The 12,784-nt window shown below is 47.5% G+C and overlaps 1 long non-coding RNA gene across 1 annotated transcript in view; it reads right to left on the bottom strand.

Annotated features, from left to right (window-relative positions):
- Positions 1-572: 572 nt before the first annotated feature.
- Positions 573-12,784, bottom strand: part of LOC131501281 (uncharacterized) — a 29,929-nt gene continuing 17,717 nt past the window's right edge. Inside the window, exons 4-8 of the long non-coding RNA XR_009256736.1 lie at positions 12,126-12,224; positions 11,800-11,950; positions 6,756-6,844; positions 6,510-6,671; positions 573-1,122 (exon numbers count right to left, since the gene is read on the bottom strand). This is a non-coding gene — a long non-coding RNA (uncharacterized LOC131501281). The remainder of the gene's footprint in view (positions 1,123-6,509; positions 6,672-6,755; positions 6,845-11,799; positions 11,951-12,125; positions 12,225-12,784) is intronic.

Genomic DNA, 12,784 nt, shown 5'->3' with positions numbered 1-12,784 from the left:
AATTGTTCACAGAATGTGGAAGAGGCTCTCCTGTCTTTGGTGAGAGCTCTGGTTCTTTCCAGAAAGGAGAGGCTCCAGCCCACGGATGGCCCACCCCCATGCCAGAAAACCTGAGTCAAACAAAAAGTAATGAGAACGTCTGTTCATGCCTGCCGCCCTTGCCGTTTGCTCCGATCACAAAGGCTCCTTTTTTGTTGTTGTTGCCGTGTTTAATAAGTCTCTAAGCATCTGCCAAGGCAAGCATTCTCTTTTCTATGCCCACCTTACCTCCCTCCAAAACAGTGGGGCTTCTTCCTTCCATTTGGTGTAGCATTAAAAAAAAAAAAAATTGCACTTAACTTTTCCTGGGCAGGCCTAGAAGCTCATCTGTGAGCCTTCAGGCTGGAGAGCCCAGTTTGGCTGAATGTGAATCTGTTTTCTTCCTTCTGGGCATGAAGATCCATTAGGATGCATTGCAAGATGGGAAATGAAAAAAGAAAGAAAGAAAAAGGAAAGAAAGAAAGAAAGAAAGAAAGACCCAACCATCTCATCCTAACCTCTTTAAAAATGATAATTAAAACAACAACAAAAAATAAGGATAATTGAAACAAAGAATGTATTCATTTATACACCACCAGGGAATTCAAGCGTAGTTTGTCTCTGGACGAGGCTGGACCCAGCAGCTCAGATAATACCATCCGGACTCAGAATCTCCGCATTCGTCAGCTTTGCCTTCTCTGTAGGGTTTCATTTCCTTGCTCCTCTGGGTGTTACATGGCCACTTCACTGAATCAAATATAGAGGAAGGCAGAGTTTCTCTGTCCAATAGCTTGAAAAGACATCAAGGAATGGGGACTTGTTTTCTCTGGCTGACCCTTCGTGGGTTATGAGCCCTGTCCTCAACCAATCAGCATGGCCCGGAGGAGTCCACCTGTTGGCTTCCTTTAGGTCAAAGGCTGTGAATCTGACTTCACAGGAGACTGATAAAACAGAACACAAGTGGCCACTACCGGATGGAATTAGGATGCTCTGAGAAAGACACGTTAAATATCCACAGACTCTCATAGAAGATTCTACTCACAGAAGATGATGCGGAAATGATCCTTATGAACACTTGAAAAGATGCCTGAGCTCACTGGTAATCTGGGAAATGCAAAGTAAAACATCAAACAAGAAATAACATTCCCACCTCTCCCATCCAGGGGTGGTAAGTGAAAGCTGTACCCAGCTAGCGTTGGTAAGAGTACAGGAACGGGGGGCGCCTGGGTGGCTCAGTCGGTTAAGCATCCGACTTCGGCTCAGGTCATGATCTCACGGTCCATGGGTTCGAGCCCCGCATCGGGCTCTGTGCTGACCACTCGGAGCCTGGAACCTGTTTTGGGTTCTGTGTCTCCCTCTCTCTGACCCTCCCCTGTTCATGCTCTGTCTCTGTCTCAAAAATAAAAAAACGTTAAAAAAAATTTTTTTAATAAAAAAAAAAGAGTACAGGAATGGGGTGCTCATACAATGACAGTGGGGTGTCAACTGGGGCACCCTTGGGGGACAACAATGTAACAATACATTCTGAAGGTTTAAGTCCTCACTTCTAGAAATCTCTGGAAATCGCTGTAAGTGCCCAAAGACAGGTATATAAGTGATGATGGCCAAAGGATTGTTTGTTAAAATGAAAAGAGTGGAAACACCTTAATGGTCCGTCCACAAGAAATGGACACATTACAGCATCTTCGTGCTCTGTGCCACCCTCGAAGTGAGGGAGGTAGGCCCAGTATGAACTGACATGGGATGCTTTCTAAAATGTATCAAGTGCAGGGGCGCCTGGGTGGCTCAGTCAGTTAAGTGTCTGCCTTTGGCTCAGGTCATGATCTTACAGTTCGTGGGTTCGAGCCCTGCATCAGGCTCTCTGCTGTCCATGCAGAGCCCGCTTCAGGTCATCTGTCCCTTTCTGTCCCTGCCTCTCCCCTCCCCACCCTCTGAAGTAAGTAAATAAATAAGCAAGCAAGTAAGTAAGTAAGTAAGTACATTGTATCAAGTGCAAACAGCAACATGCAAAAAATGCAGGAGGTATGATCCCATTTGTGGAAAAGAGAAAATATTTAAGAGACGGTCTGGGTGGCTGGGTCAGTTAGGTGTCTGACTCATGGTTTCGACTCAGGTCATGATCTCAGGGTTTCGTGAGTTTGAGCAGTGAGTTCACAGGCAGCTCGGAGTCCGCTTGGGATTCTCTCTCTCGCTCTTTCTCTCTGCTCCTCCCCCACTTGTGCTGTCTCTCTTTCAAAATATATAAACTTAAAAAAAAACTTTAAAAAATTTCTAAAAAGAGAGAGTAGAATGCAATGGTAATGTGTATAGAATTTGGGGCCGGGCTATCTGGGTTCGAATCCCAGCCCCCCATCTCTGAAGCCGTATGGCTTTGGGGAGTTTACCTCACCCCTCTGGGTTGGCATTTCCTCCTGTGTAAAAGAGAGATTATGGAATTCGTGGCATATGGTCATGTAGATTAAATCAGTTCATCTATGTAAATTGCTTTCAGCAGTGCCTGACATGTAGTCAGTGCCCAGTTGGCGTGAGCTGATAGCCCTGTGCACAAATCCACATAAATGCAGAGCAAAGAGGCTGTAAGGATGTGCTCCAAACTGTTGATGGCAGAAGCTGATGGCAAGGAACTTCGTACTTTGTTGTACATCGATTTGAATCGTTAGAGTCTTTCACAAAAATATGTTTGTGTATGACCAGAGTAATAGTTTTAACCCCCTGCCCTCAGATCCCCCACCGTGATGTCCCTTCACAAGCTTCCTTTTGTGGAATACTGTCATTCTGTGAGGGACAGGGCAGGGTCTAGCAGGGACTGGCCTCTAGTGGAGGCCCAACCCCCACTCTTGTGGGGATGGAGAAAGGAAAGCTGCCAGAGGTTAAACCCCTTGTCCAGCCTCAAGCTTTGACTCACTGGCCAGACAGGGGCCCATGCCCAGAATCCTGTTACCTCCAACTGCCTCCGCCCCCCCCCCCCCCCCGCCCGCCTCCCATTTCTGCCTTGGGCCTCAGGCCTCAGCAGTCCATGCTCTTTATGCCCTTAAGTCACATTTTCCTCCTTCTTTAGGCTGAACAAACTGGCTAAATGGCGCTCACTCCAAATGTTCTGTTGTAGCAGAGCCTGGGTGGCTCGGTTGGTTAAGCTTGATTTCAGCTCAGGTCATGGTCTCATGGTTCATGAGATTGAGCCCCACAGCGGGCTCTGTGCTGATGGTGCAGAGCCTGCTTGGGATTCTTTCTCTCCCTCCCTCTGCCCCTCCCCTACCTCTCAAAATAAATGAACTTAAAAAAAAAAAAAAGAGGGACGCCTGGGTGGCTCACTCGGTTGAGTATCCGACTTTGGCTCAGGTCCTGATCTCGTGGTTCGTGATTTCGAGCCCCACGTCAGCCTCACTGCTGTCAGCGTGGAGCCCACTTTCTTTGGATCCTCTGTCCCTCTTTCCGCTTTGGATACTCTGTTCCCTGCCTCTGCCCCTCCCACTCTCTCTCTCTCTCTCTCTCTCTCAAAAATACATAAACACATAAACATTTTTTTAAATGAAAAAAAAGAAAGAAAGAAAGAAAGAAATGTCCTGTTCTGTCCTCTTGCCAAACCTGGGAAGCAGACAATATTTCCTCATTTTTCAGGTGAGGAAATTGGAGAACAGAATGGTCACGTAGCATGCCAAGGGCACACAGCTAATAAGCAGCAGAGCTGGGTTTCACAGCCATCTCTTTCTGATGTTCAGGCTATGTTCTTTTTTAAAAAGTGACTTAATTAGTGGGGTTTTTTTTTTTTACTATCCTTATTTTTATTTCCATGTTTTGCTAAATAAGTTTAAAAAAATTTTTTTTAAAGTTTATTTATTTTTGAGGGAGAGAGACTGAGCAAGGAAGGAACAGAGAGAGAGGGAGACACAGAATCCGAAGCATGCTCCAGGCTCTGAGCTGTCAGCACAGAGCGTGATGCGGGGCTCGAACCCACGAACTGTTAGATCATGACCTGAGCTGAAATCGGATGCTTAAGCGACTGAGCCACCCAGGCACCCCAGGGTTTTTTTGGGGTTTTTTTTAGATTTAATTAGCATTTTAAAATAAGTTACTCCCGGCACCATCCATCCAAGAAAACCTAAAAGCTGGACTGCTCTCTGAGGTTTTACCGCTGCCAGGGTTCAGACCTTACAGGGGCCGCGGATTCTCGCATCCGGGATCTACGTGTCTCTCTGGGCCCTGCTGGCCTGGACCGAATGTGTGGTTTTGCCTGGGTCAGACTGTCCCAGCCAAGAGGGCAGAGTCAAGATGAGAAAGGAACCTTGGACGATGTTGAGCCCCTGGCTTCACCCCAGGGAAGAGCCCGGCGAGGCCAAGAACCAGAGTATGAAAGAGTCAGCACACAGGGAAGCAGAAACGATGACTCAGCTCTTCCTTGCCTGAGACATGAGTCATGGCCTGTACGTCTTTAATTTTCTGACTTCTAACTCATCCCAGCAGGGAATGGGAAGCTGATGAAGGAAAGCTCCCTGCAGCATGGGCCGTGGCCCCAGATGGCCCGACTTCAAATTCTGTCTTCCACTTACTAATCGTGGGACCTTAGCGAATCACTGAGCCTGCATTTCCCCGTCGGTGAACTGCAGATGCTAACGCCTATCTTGCTAGGTTCCTCCACCTACTCAGGATTCACTGAGCACCTACTACGTGCCAGGCAAGGGGATGTGGTAGTAAATAAAACAGACAAAAGTCCTGCCCCCATGAAGCTTACATTCCCGGGAGAAAAAACAACCATGAACAAATTTGTGTATGTCACATTGTAATGTATACATTAGGTTGTAACGTATATGTCACATTGTAACATATGACATTGTAATATCAGCTGGAGACCAGGAGAGGTCTCCAACGGTGAAGAATCCAACGGTGAGGCAGGACAGAGGGTCAAGAGGGTTGATGGAGACAGTTCTATAAACTAGCAGGGGAGGGGCAGAGAGAGAGGGAGAGAGCATCCCAGGCAGACTCCACACTGTCAGCACAGTGCAGGGCTGGAACTCACAAACTGTGGGATCATGACCTGAGCCGAAGCCAAGAGTCACTTGCTCAACTCACTGAGCCATGCAGGCACCCCAGTGTTAATCGCTTTAAAGTGACCAATTCAGGGGCGCCTGGGTGGCTCAGCCGGTTAAGCATAGGACTTCGGCTCAGGCCACAATCTCGCGGTCCATGAGTTCGAGCCCCGTGTCGGGCTCTGTGCTGACAGCTCAGAGCCTGGAGTCTGTTTCCGATCCTGTGTGTCCCTCTCTGTGCTCCACCCCCACTCATGCTCTGGCTCTCTCTCTCTCTCTCTCTCTCTCTCTCAAAAATAAACCAACATTAAAAAAATAAAGTGAACAGTTCAGTGATGTTTGGTGCATTCACACTCCTGTGCAACCATCACCTGCATCTGCTTCCAAACTATTTTATTTTTTCTTTTTTAAATTTTTAAAAAACGTTTATTTTTGAGAGAGAGACAGAGTGTGAGCGGGGGAGGGGCAGAGAGTGAGGGAGACACAGATTCCGAAGCAGGCTCCAGGCTCTGAGCTGTCAGCACAGAGCCGGATGCGGGGCTCGAACTCAGGAGCTGTGAGATCGTGACCTGAGCCGAAGCCGGATGCTCAACTGACTGAGCCACCCAGGCGCCCCACCAAGGTATTTTCATCACCCCAAAAGGAAACCCTTAACCCACCAAGCAGTCACCCCTCATTTCCCTGTTCTCCAAACTCCCCCATCCCCTACAACCAAAAGTCTGCTTTCTGACTCCGTGTATTATGTATTTCTGGGTTTGAATCCTGAAATATTTTATATTTCATATAGGGGCACCTGGGTGCCTCAGTCGGTTAAGCGTCTGACTTCGGCTCAGGTCGTGATCTCACAGTCGGTGAGTTCGAGCCCCAAGTCGGGCTCTGTGCTGACAGCTCAGAGCCTGGAGCCCACTTGGAGTTCTGTGTCACTCCCTCTCTCTCTGCCCCTCCCCCGTCCCTGCTTACATTCTCTCTCTCTCTCTCAAAAGTAAATAAATATTTAAAATAAATAACTAAATATTTCACATAAACGGAAGTACAGAACGAGCGGACCTCTTGTGTCTGGCTTCCCTCACTTATGGTAATGTTCTGGAGCCTCAGTCTGCCTTGTAGCAAGTATCAGACCTTCTTTCCTTTTTACGGCTGAATGCTATTCCATCATAGGGATGGACCACATTGCTGATTCCTTCTTCCTCAGGTGAAGGGCCTCCACAAGTGTGACTCTCCAGAGGGGCATCTGGGTGGCTCAGTCGGTTAAGCATTCAACTCTTGATTTCGGCTCAGGTCAAAATCTCACATTTCGTGAGTTCGAGCCCCACATCAGGCTCTGCGTTGACAGTGTGGAGCCTGCATGGGATATTCTCTCTCTCTCTCTCTCTCTCCCTCTCCCTCTCTTTCCACCCTTCCCCTGCTCTTGATCTCTCTCTCTAAATAAATAAACTTAAAAAAAAATGTTTGACCCTCCAGACTCACGGAGTCTCATCACCACCCCAGGAGGTGATTCCAGGAAGCTCTGTGAGGGCGTGAAATGAGATAGGGCTCAAAGAAGGACCAGCAGAGGGTTCTCTTGAGGAACCCAGCAGGTTTGTGCCGTGTGCCGCTGGCGGTCAGCTTAACCGGGGCTGGTGCAGTCACCTGAGGGACCATGCAGGGTACAGGTCAGGGGGCTGGGTGCAGGACGGAGAGACTGAGGCCTCAACCCCCAACTGCTGTCCACACCTGATGGGTGTAACGTTGGAACTTCAGCTCCCCGCGGTTTCCAGGCTGAGCCGGAGCGCGCCCCCACGTGGACAGGAGGGATGCAGGTCCTGTAGGGCGGAAGCAGGGAGAGAACAGGAAACCATCTGGCTGCAGGACAGCCAGGGGAGCGAGGGGATGTGTCGCATCGACACCCTCACATGCACGGTGATGTGTGATCCGTGCAGGGCAAAGCTTTAAGTACTTCACAAATATCCCTTCGCTGACTCTCCTTGACAGCCCCACGAGACAAGTGTTGTCATCCCCGCTCTACAGATGGAGAAACTGAGGCGTGGAGGAATGGCGAACAACTCACACAAGATCCTCCCGTAAGTCAATGGCAGAGCAGGATTCAAACCCAGAAAGTCTATGCTGGTCGTGAGCGCTTCACCACCCTTGCCCGCCCATTGTGTCTTCCCTCCTGTCGGGTCTTCCATATGGATTCAGCCGCCTATTTCCTTCAGGTCTCAGCTTGCGGACCACCTCCTCCAAGAAGCGACCGTGATCACCTCTCCTACTAGTACCTTTGGCAGAGATCTGTTTGTTTTCCTCATAGCACTTAACAGTTTGTAATAATTTTCTCTGTTGCTTTACTTACTTACCATCTGCGACTATAAGCTTCATGAGGACAGGGGCCCATCTGTCTTGTTCACTTTGAATTCCTACTTCTTATCTCAGGGACTGGCTCCGTGTAGGAGCTTAATAAATAGTATGTGCCCCTGGAGAGTAGTTGAATAATTAAATAAATGAACCCAACATACAAAATATATTGACGTCATGTTTCTATAGGCCTGACATATACACATTGCATTGTTTTCCAAATATTAATTAATGGGGCCTTTGGAATTTCCCTGAGGGGTTGGCCGAGGGTGCTTCCATGTGGAAGATGCAGGACACAAATAGAGCGAAATGATTTATTCTGGGTCACTGATGACTCAATGTCTGGGAATAGAAACACACTCCAAAACCTTTGCTCTAATTAGTCAAGGTAATTATTAGGCACAATAATTAGGCATGAATGACCTCAGCCAGGCTGTTTTGTAACCTCTGGAATTTAAGACCTGTACTAATTTTGCTTTAATGGCAGGATTTGTTGTGGCTTGCCACCCCCACCCCTTCTCTGCTTTTTCTGAGCAAACAAACATTTGTCTCAAAACACAATCTTTTGGGGGCATCTGGCTGGCCGAGTCAGTAGAGCATGTGACTCTTGATCTCAGTCTTGGGGTTTTGAGATCGAGCCCCACATTGGGTGTGGAGCGTACTTGGAAATAAAACCTTTAGGGGCACCTGGGTGGCTCAGTCGGTTGAGTGAATAACTCTTGATTTAGGCTCAGGTCACGACCCCAGGGTCGTGTGACCAAACCCCATGTCAGGCTCCACGTGGAGCATGGAGTCTGGTTAGGATTCTCTCTCTCTCCCTCTGTCCTTCACCCACTCGTGCTCTCTCTCTCTAAAAATAAAAATAAAATAAAATAAAATAAAATAAAATAAAATAAAATAAAATAAAATAAAATCTTTAGAAAACACACGCGCACACACCCTTTTCAATAAGAGATGCTTGGCCTCACCCACTGTCACATTCTGGAGTCGTCCCTCAGATTACTGCCCTTTGATACAGCTTTTGCTTTTGTGGGATTCTTTTGGTTTGGGGTTATTGTAAGAGGTGGACTCTGGTCCCTGAGAAACTCCTCTCCTGGTTCCTTCGCTTATTGAAGCGATATTTACTGCGCCCCCTTCTGGGAGCAGAGGTCTATGCACCCCAACAGAGCCAACAGGGAGTAAAACGATTCCCACCCTGGAAAAGAATTCTCAGGGCGTCCCTTGGCAGGGTGAGGAGGATTTATGAATTTTGGTTTCCTCTTTATCTTACTCTTGGCTCGTCATCGCAGCTAGCATTTCCCATGATTTTCCTCTATATGATGCGTGGTGTTATGTGAGTTTACTAGAAACAGTCCTAGGAATAGTCCTATGAAGAAGGTTATTACTATTAGTGCTAGGATTACCGCCCCCGTTTTACAGATGCACGGGGGCTTAAGTGACTTGCCCAAATTCACACAGTTGGTAGGTAAGTGACAGTGGCAGGACCTGAACCCAGTCTTCAGAATGGGTACTCTTACCCACTATACCAGGCTCACTATACCAATATTTTGGATTCTCCAGAAAGGTCTCCAAATTCTCTGACATTGTACACCCACTTCTTTTTCTGTTTTATTTATTTATTTAGAGGGAGGGGCAGAGAGAGAGGGAGACAGAGAATCCCAAGCAGGCTCCCCCACTGTCAGCACAGAGTCTGACATGGGCCTCGAACTCACAACCTTGAGATCATGACCTGAGCATTACTCAACTGACTGAGCCCCCCCAGATGCCCCTGCTCACCCACTTCTATACTCACAAGACAAACATTTCCGGGGGACCCTCTGGCTGATGGCAAGGCCCCAGTAAGGCAATGAGTAGGGATATGGAGATGAACCAAAGCCAATGCTTGCCTTAGAGTTGGGGCCATTTGGAGGAAGGACCAGGACTTTGGAGTGGGACCCTGGCCTCAAATCCTGGCTGGGTCAGTAATTAGGGTTGCCAGATTTAGCAAATCAAAGCATAGGTCACACAGTTACATCTGACTTTCAGATAAACAGTGAATAACTTCTTAGTATAAGTATGTTCCATGCGTGTGTTGCATTTCATCTGGCAACCTTACAGGTAATTAATTGCTATGTGACCTTGGGTCCTTCACTCAATCTCTCTGATCTCAGATTCCCTGCTTTCCCAATGAGGAAACCAATTCCCATTGCACAGGGTTGCTTTCAGAAATAAGAAAGGGTGTGGGGAGCCTGTGTAGCTCAGTCGCATGAACGTCTGACTTTGGCTCAGGTCATGATCTCCCGGTTTGTGAGTTTGAGCCCCACGTCGGGCTCTGTGCTGACAGCTCAGTGCCTGGAGTGTTCTTCAGATTTCAGACTCTTTCTGTACCTCTCCCGCTCGTGCTCTCTCTGTATCTCTCAAAAATAAATAAACTTAAAAAAAGAAAGAAGAAAGGGTGACTATATTAAGCACTAGGAATGCTGAGGTGCTTCCTAACTGGTCCATTTTCATAGGCAGCCCGCTCCAACTTGCCCTGTGCAGGAGCTGGGGTAGAGGGGACTTTGAAAACCAGCTCAGTCCACGGCCTACTGAAAACCTTTTGAGGTTCCCAGGGCACCTGGACTGAAGCCCAAAGGCATTTGGATGTACCTCAAGTCCCCTCGCAGCAGGTGGTATCCAGGGCAGAGACCCTTCTTGGAAACCACCGCAGTGGCCAACCTAGGATTGTATTCTCTCTGCATCTCCCCAAGGGCCCAGCTCCAGGCTTGAAGCTCCCAGAGCGAAGGAGGAGCGAAATGCATGGGGATTTCAGGCCTGAGATGTGGAAACAGTCCAGTGGGCTACCACCAGATATCCCTCCGTTTCTCTCCAACCTCCTGAATCTTCCCCATCTCGGCCACCCCTCCCCAAACGGCTGTTTGCTGCCGAATTGCGATAACCTTCTTGCAGGTTTACCGGCTTCCAGATTAAAACTAACCGTAGCAGAATTTTTAATCTGAAAATTTTAGAGGGAATAAGGGCACCTGGCTGGCTTAGTCGGTCGAGCATGTGACTCTGGATCTCAGCATCTTGAGGCTGAGCCCCACGTTGGGTGTAGAGTTTACTTAAAGAAAAAAACGGGGGCACCTGGGTGGCTGAGTCAGTTGAGTCTGACTTGATTTCAGCTCAAGTCACGATCTTACAGCTGTGAGACCGACCCCTGCGTCGGGCTCTGTGCCGACAGTACAGAGCCTGCTTGGGATTCTCTCTCTTCCTCTCTCTCTCTCTGCCCTTCCCACTCCCTCCTCTCCTCTCTAAAATAAAATTTTAAAAATTTAAAAAAGAAAAAAAACAAAACAAGTAGAAAGAATAGAAAAATGGACTAGCTCATCAGCTCACGGTCGATGCTGTTTTACCAAGTCTAGCCAATCCAAGAGATATTAAAAAAAAAAAAGTCTCTTTTGTGAATCTTGCACATCAAAAGCCTTGGCTTTCAAGATTATCATCTCTCGGGGCGCCTGGGTGGCGCAGTCGGTTAAGCGGCCGACTTCAGCCAGGTCACGATCTCGCGGTCCGTGAGTTTGAGCCCCGCGTCGGGCTCTGGGCTGATGGCTCGGAGCCTGGAGCCTGTTTCCGATTCTGTGTCTCCCTCTCTCTCTGCCCCTCCCCCGTTCATGCTCTGTCTCTCTCTGTCCCAAAAATAAATTAAAAAAAAAAGTTGAAAAAAAAAAAAAAAAAAAGATTATCATCTCTGCCATGAGTTTCAAAAGCCCGTTTAGGAACTTGGTGAAAGCCAAGAATTTGGCTGTTTGGCCACTTTCTGCTTTCTTTGTTTGAATTGGTTTGGGTCAAGCCTGTCCAAGGGATGTGTAATGATTCAGGCCTCAACCTCAGGACTGGGTTTTGTGGGGAGAGGGGTCAGAGGGTTTCTTTTATAAAGGGAACAAACATAGCATTGCTGCGTGTGCAAAACATGCTAGTCATTGCTATTTTTGTTGTCAGAGTAATTTTAGTGAATTTCAGTGATTTCTCAGAACACTCACAGATGTGATGGCCACTCCTTTGTTCTTCTTTTGTATTATTATTTTTTAAATTTTATTTTAAGTGTATTTATTTTGAGTGAGAGAGAGAGAGAGAGAGAGAGAGAAATGAGTGCCAGAGAGGGGCAGAGAGAGAGGGAGACAGAGAATCCTAAGCAGGCTCCACACTGTTACCACAGAGTCTGGTTCAAGGCTCAAACTCACACACAGCAAGAACATGACCTGAGCCTAAAGCAAGAGTTCGATGCTTAACTGACCACCCAGGCGCCCCTCCCCCCTGCCAACCCTGGTTTTTTTCCCTATGTTTTTAAGCTCTTCAACTACCATTTCTCCTAGTTTAAACTCTCGCCAGATCCTAACTCCCAACTCTGGGGTGGTTATTCTCTGCACTGAATAAGTCAGTATCCTAGGTGTTTCTACAAGAGCACCTTCTCAGGGCTGCACCCATCCAGGCTGGCAAACCAGTGGCTTGGCTGTCACCTGAAGCCCCGTGTCATCTGAAAATCTGATGCTCCTGCTTTGCGTTGCATCATCTGATTTCCGGTCATAAGCATTGGCATTAATGTTGAAGTCAGTCACCTGTTAAAAAAAAAAGCACAAAGTCCCTTTGCAGCCAAATCCACTGAAATTTCCCAATGTTTTCCAACACCAGAAGTCTCCCAGAATCAGGACTTAGCCAGACAGGATAATTCAGGCCCAGACATGATACACACTGAAGGGGAAGGAAGGATGGTTAGGGGTGAGAGCCACTTACTGAGAATAGAATCCCTGGTGTTTATCCTCAGCTCAGCCAACAACTTCCCTGGTGCCCCCACAGGCCACAGCCAGGCTCTGTTTCCAAACGGCAGTTTTCCTGATGACAAAATCGGAAGAGCCTTGTGTCCTTACAGCTAGAGGCAAGAACCCTTGTGTGTTTTTTTTTTAACGTGGACCAAATGATCACAATTGGTTGTGATTTTTTTTTTTAATGTTTATTTACTTTTGAGAGAGAGAGAGAGAGAGCTTGCACAAGGGAGGGGCAGAGAGAGACAGAGAGAGAATCCCTAACAGTCCTGATGTGGACTCGATCCCACCAGCCGTGACATCATAACCTGAGCCAAAATCAAGAGCCAGATGCTCAATCAACTGATCCACCCAGGCACCCTGGGTGATTTTTTTTTTAATAATAAAGTTTTAGAACAGTTTTAAATTTACAGACAAGTTGTGAAGATAGTGCCAGCAATTCTCCATATACCCCACACCGTCTGCTTTTCCCGCATGATTTTCCCATATTACAAACACCTTACATTATCATGTATTTGTCACAACTGACCAATGTCTTTATTTATTTTGTGGAATTTTTTTCAATGTTTACTTTTGAGGGAGAGAGCAAGAGACCGTGTGTGAGCAGGGAGAGGGGCAGAGAGAGGGAGA

The sequence above is a fragment of the Neofelis nebulosa genome, chromosome 18, assembly GCF_028018385.1.
Source record: "Neofelis nebulosa isolate mNeoNeb1 chromosome 18, mNeoNeb1.pri, whole genome shotgun sequence".
Lineage (NCBI taxonomy): Eukaryota > Metazoa > Chordata > Mammalia > Carnivora > Felidae > Neofelis > Neofelis nebulosa.
Note: the sequence above shows the minus strand (reverse complement) of the source record. Positions and strands in the feature narration are given on the sequence as shown.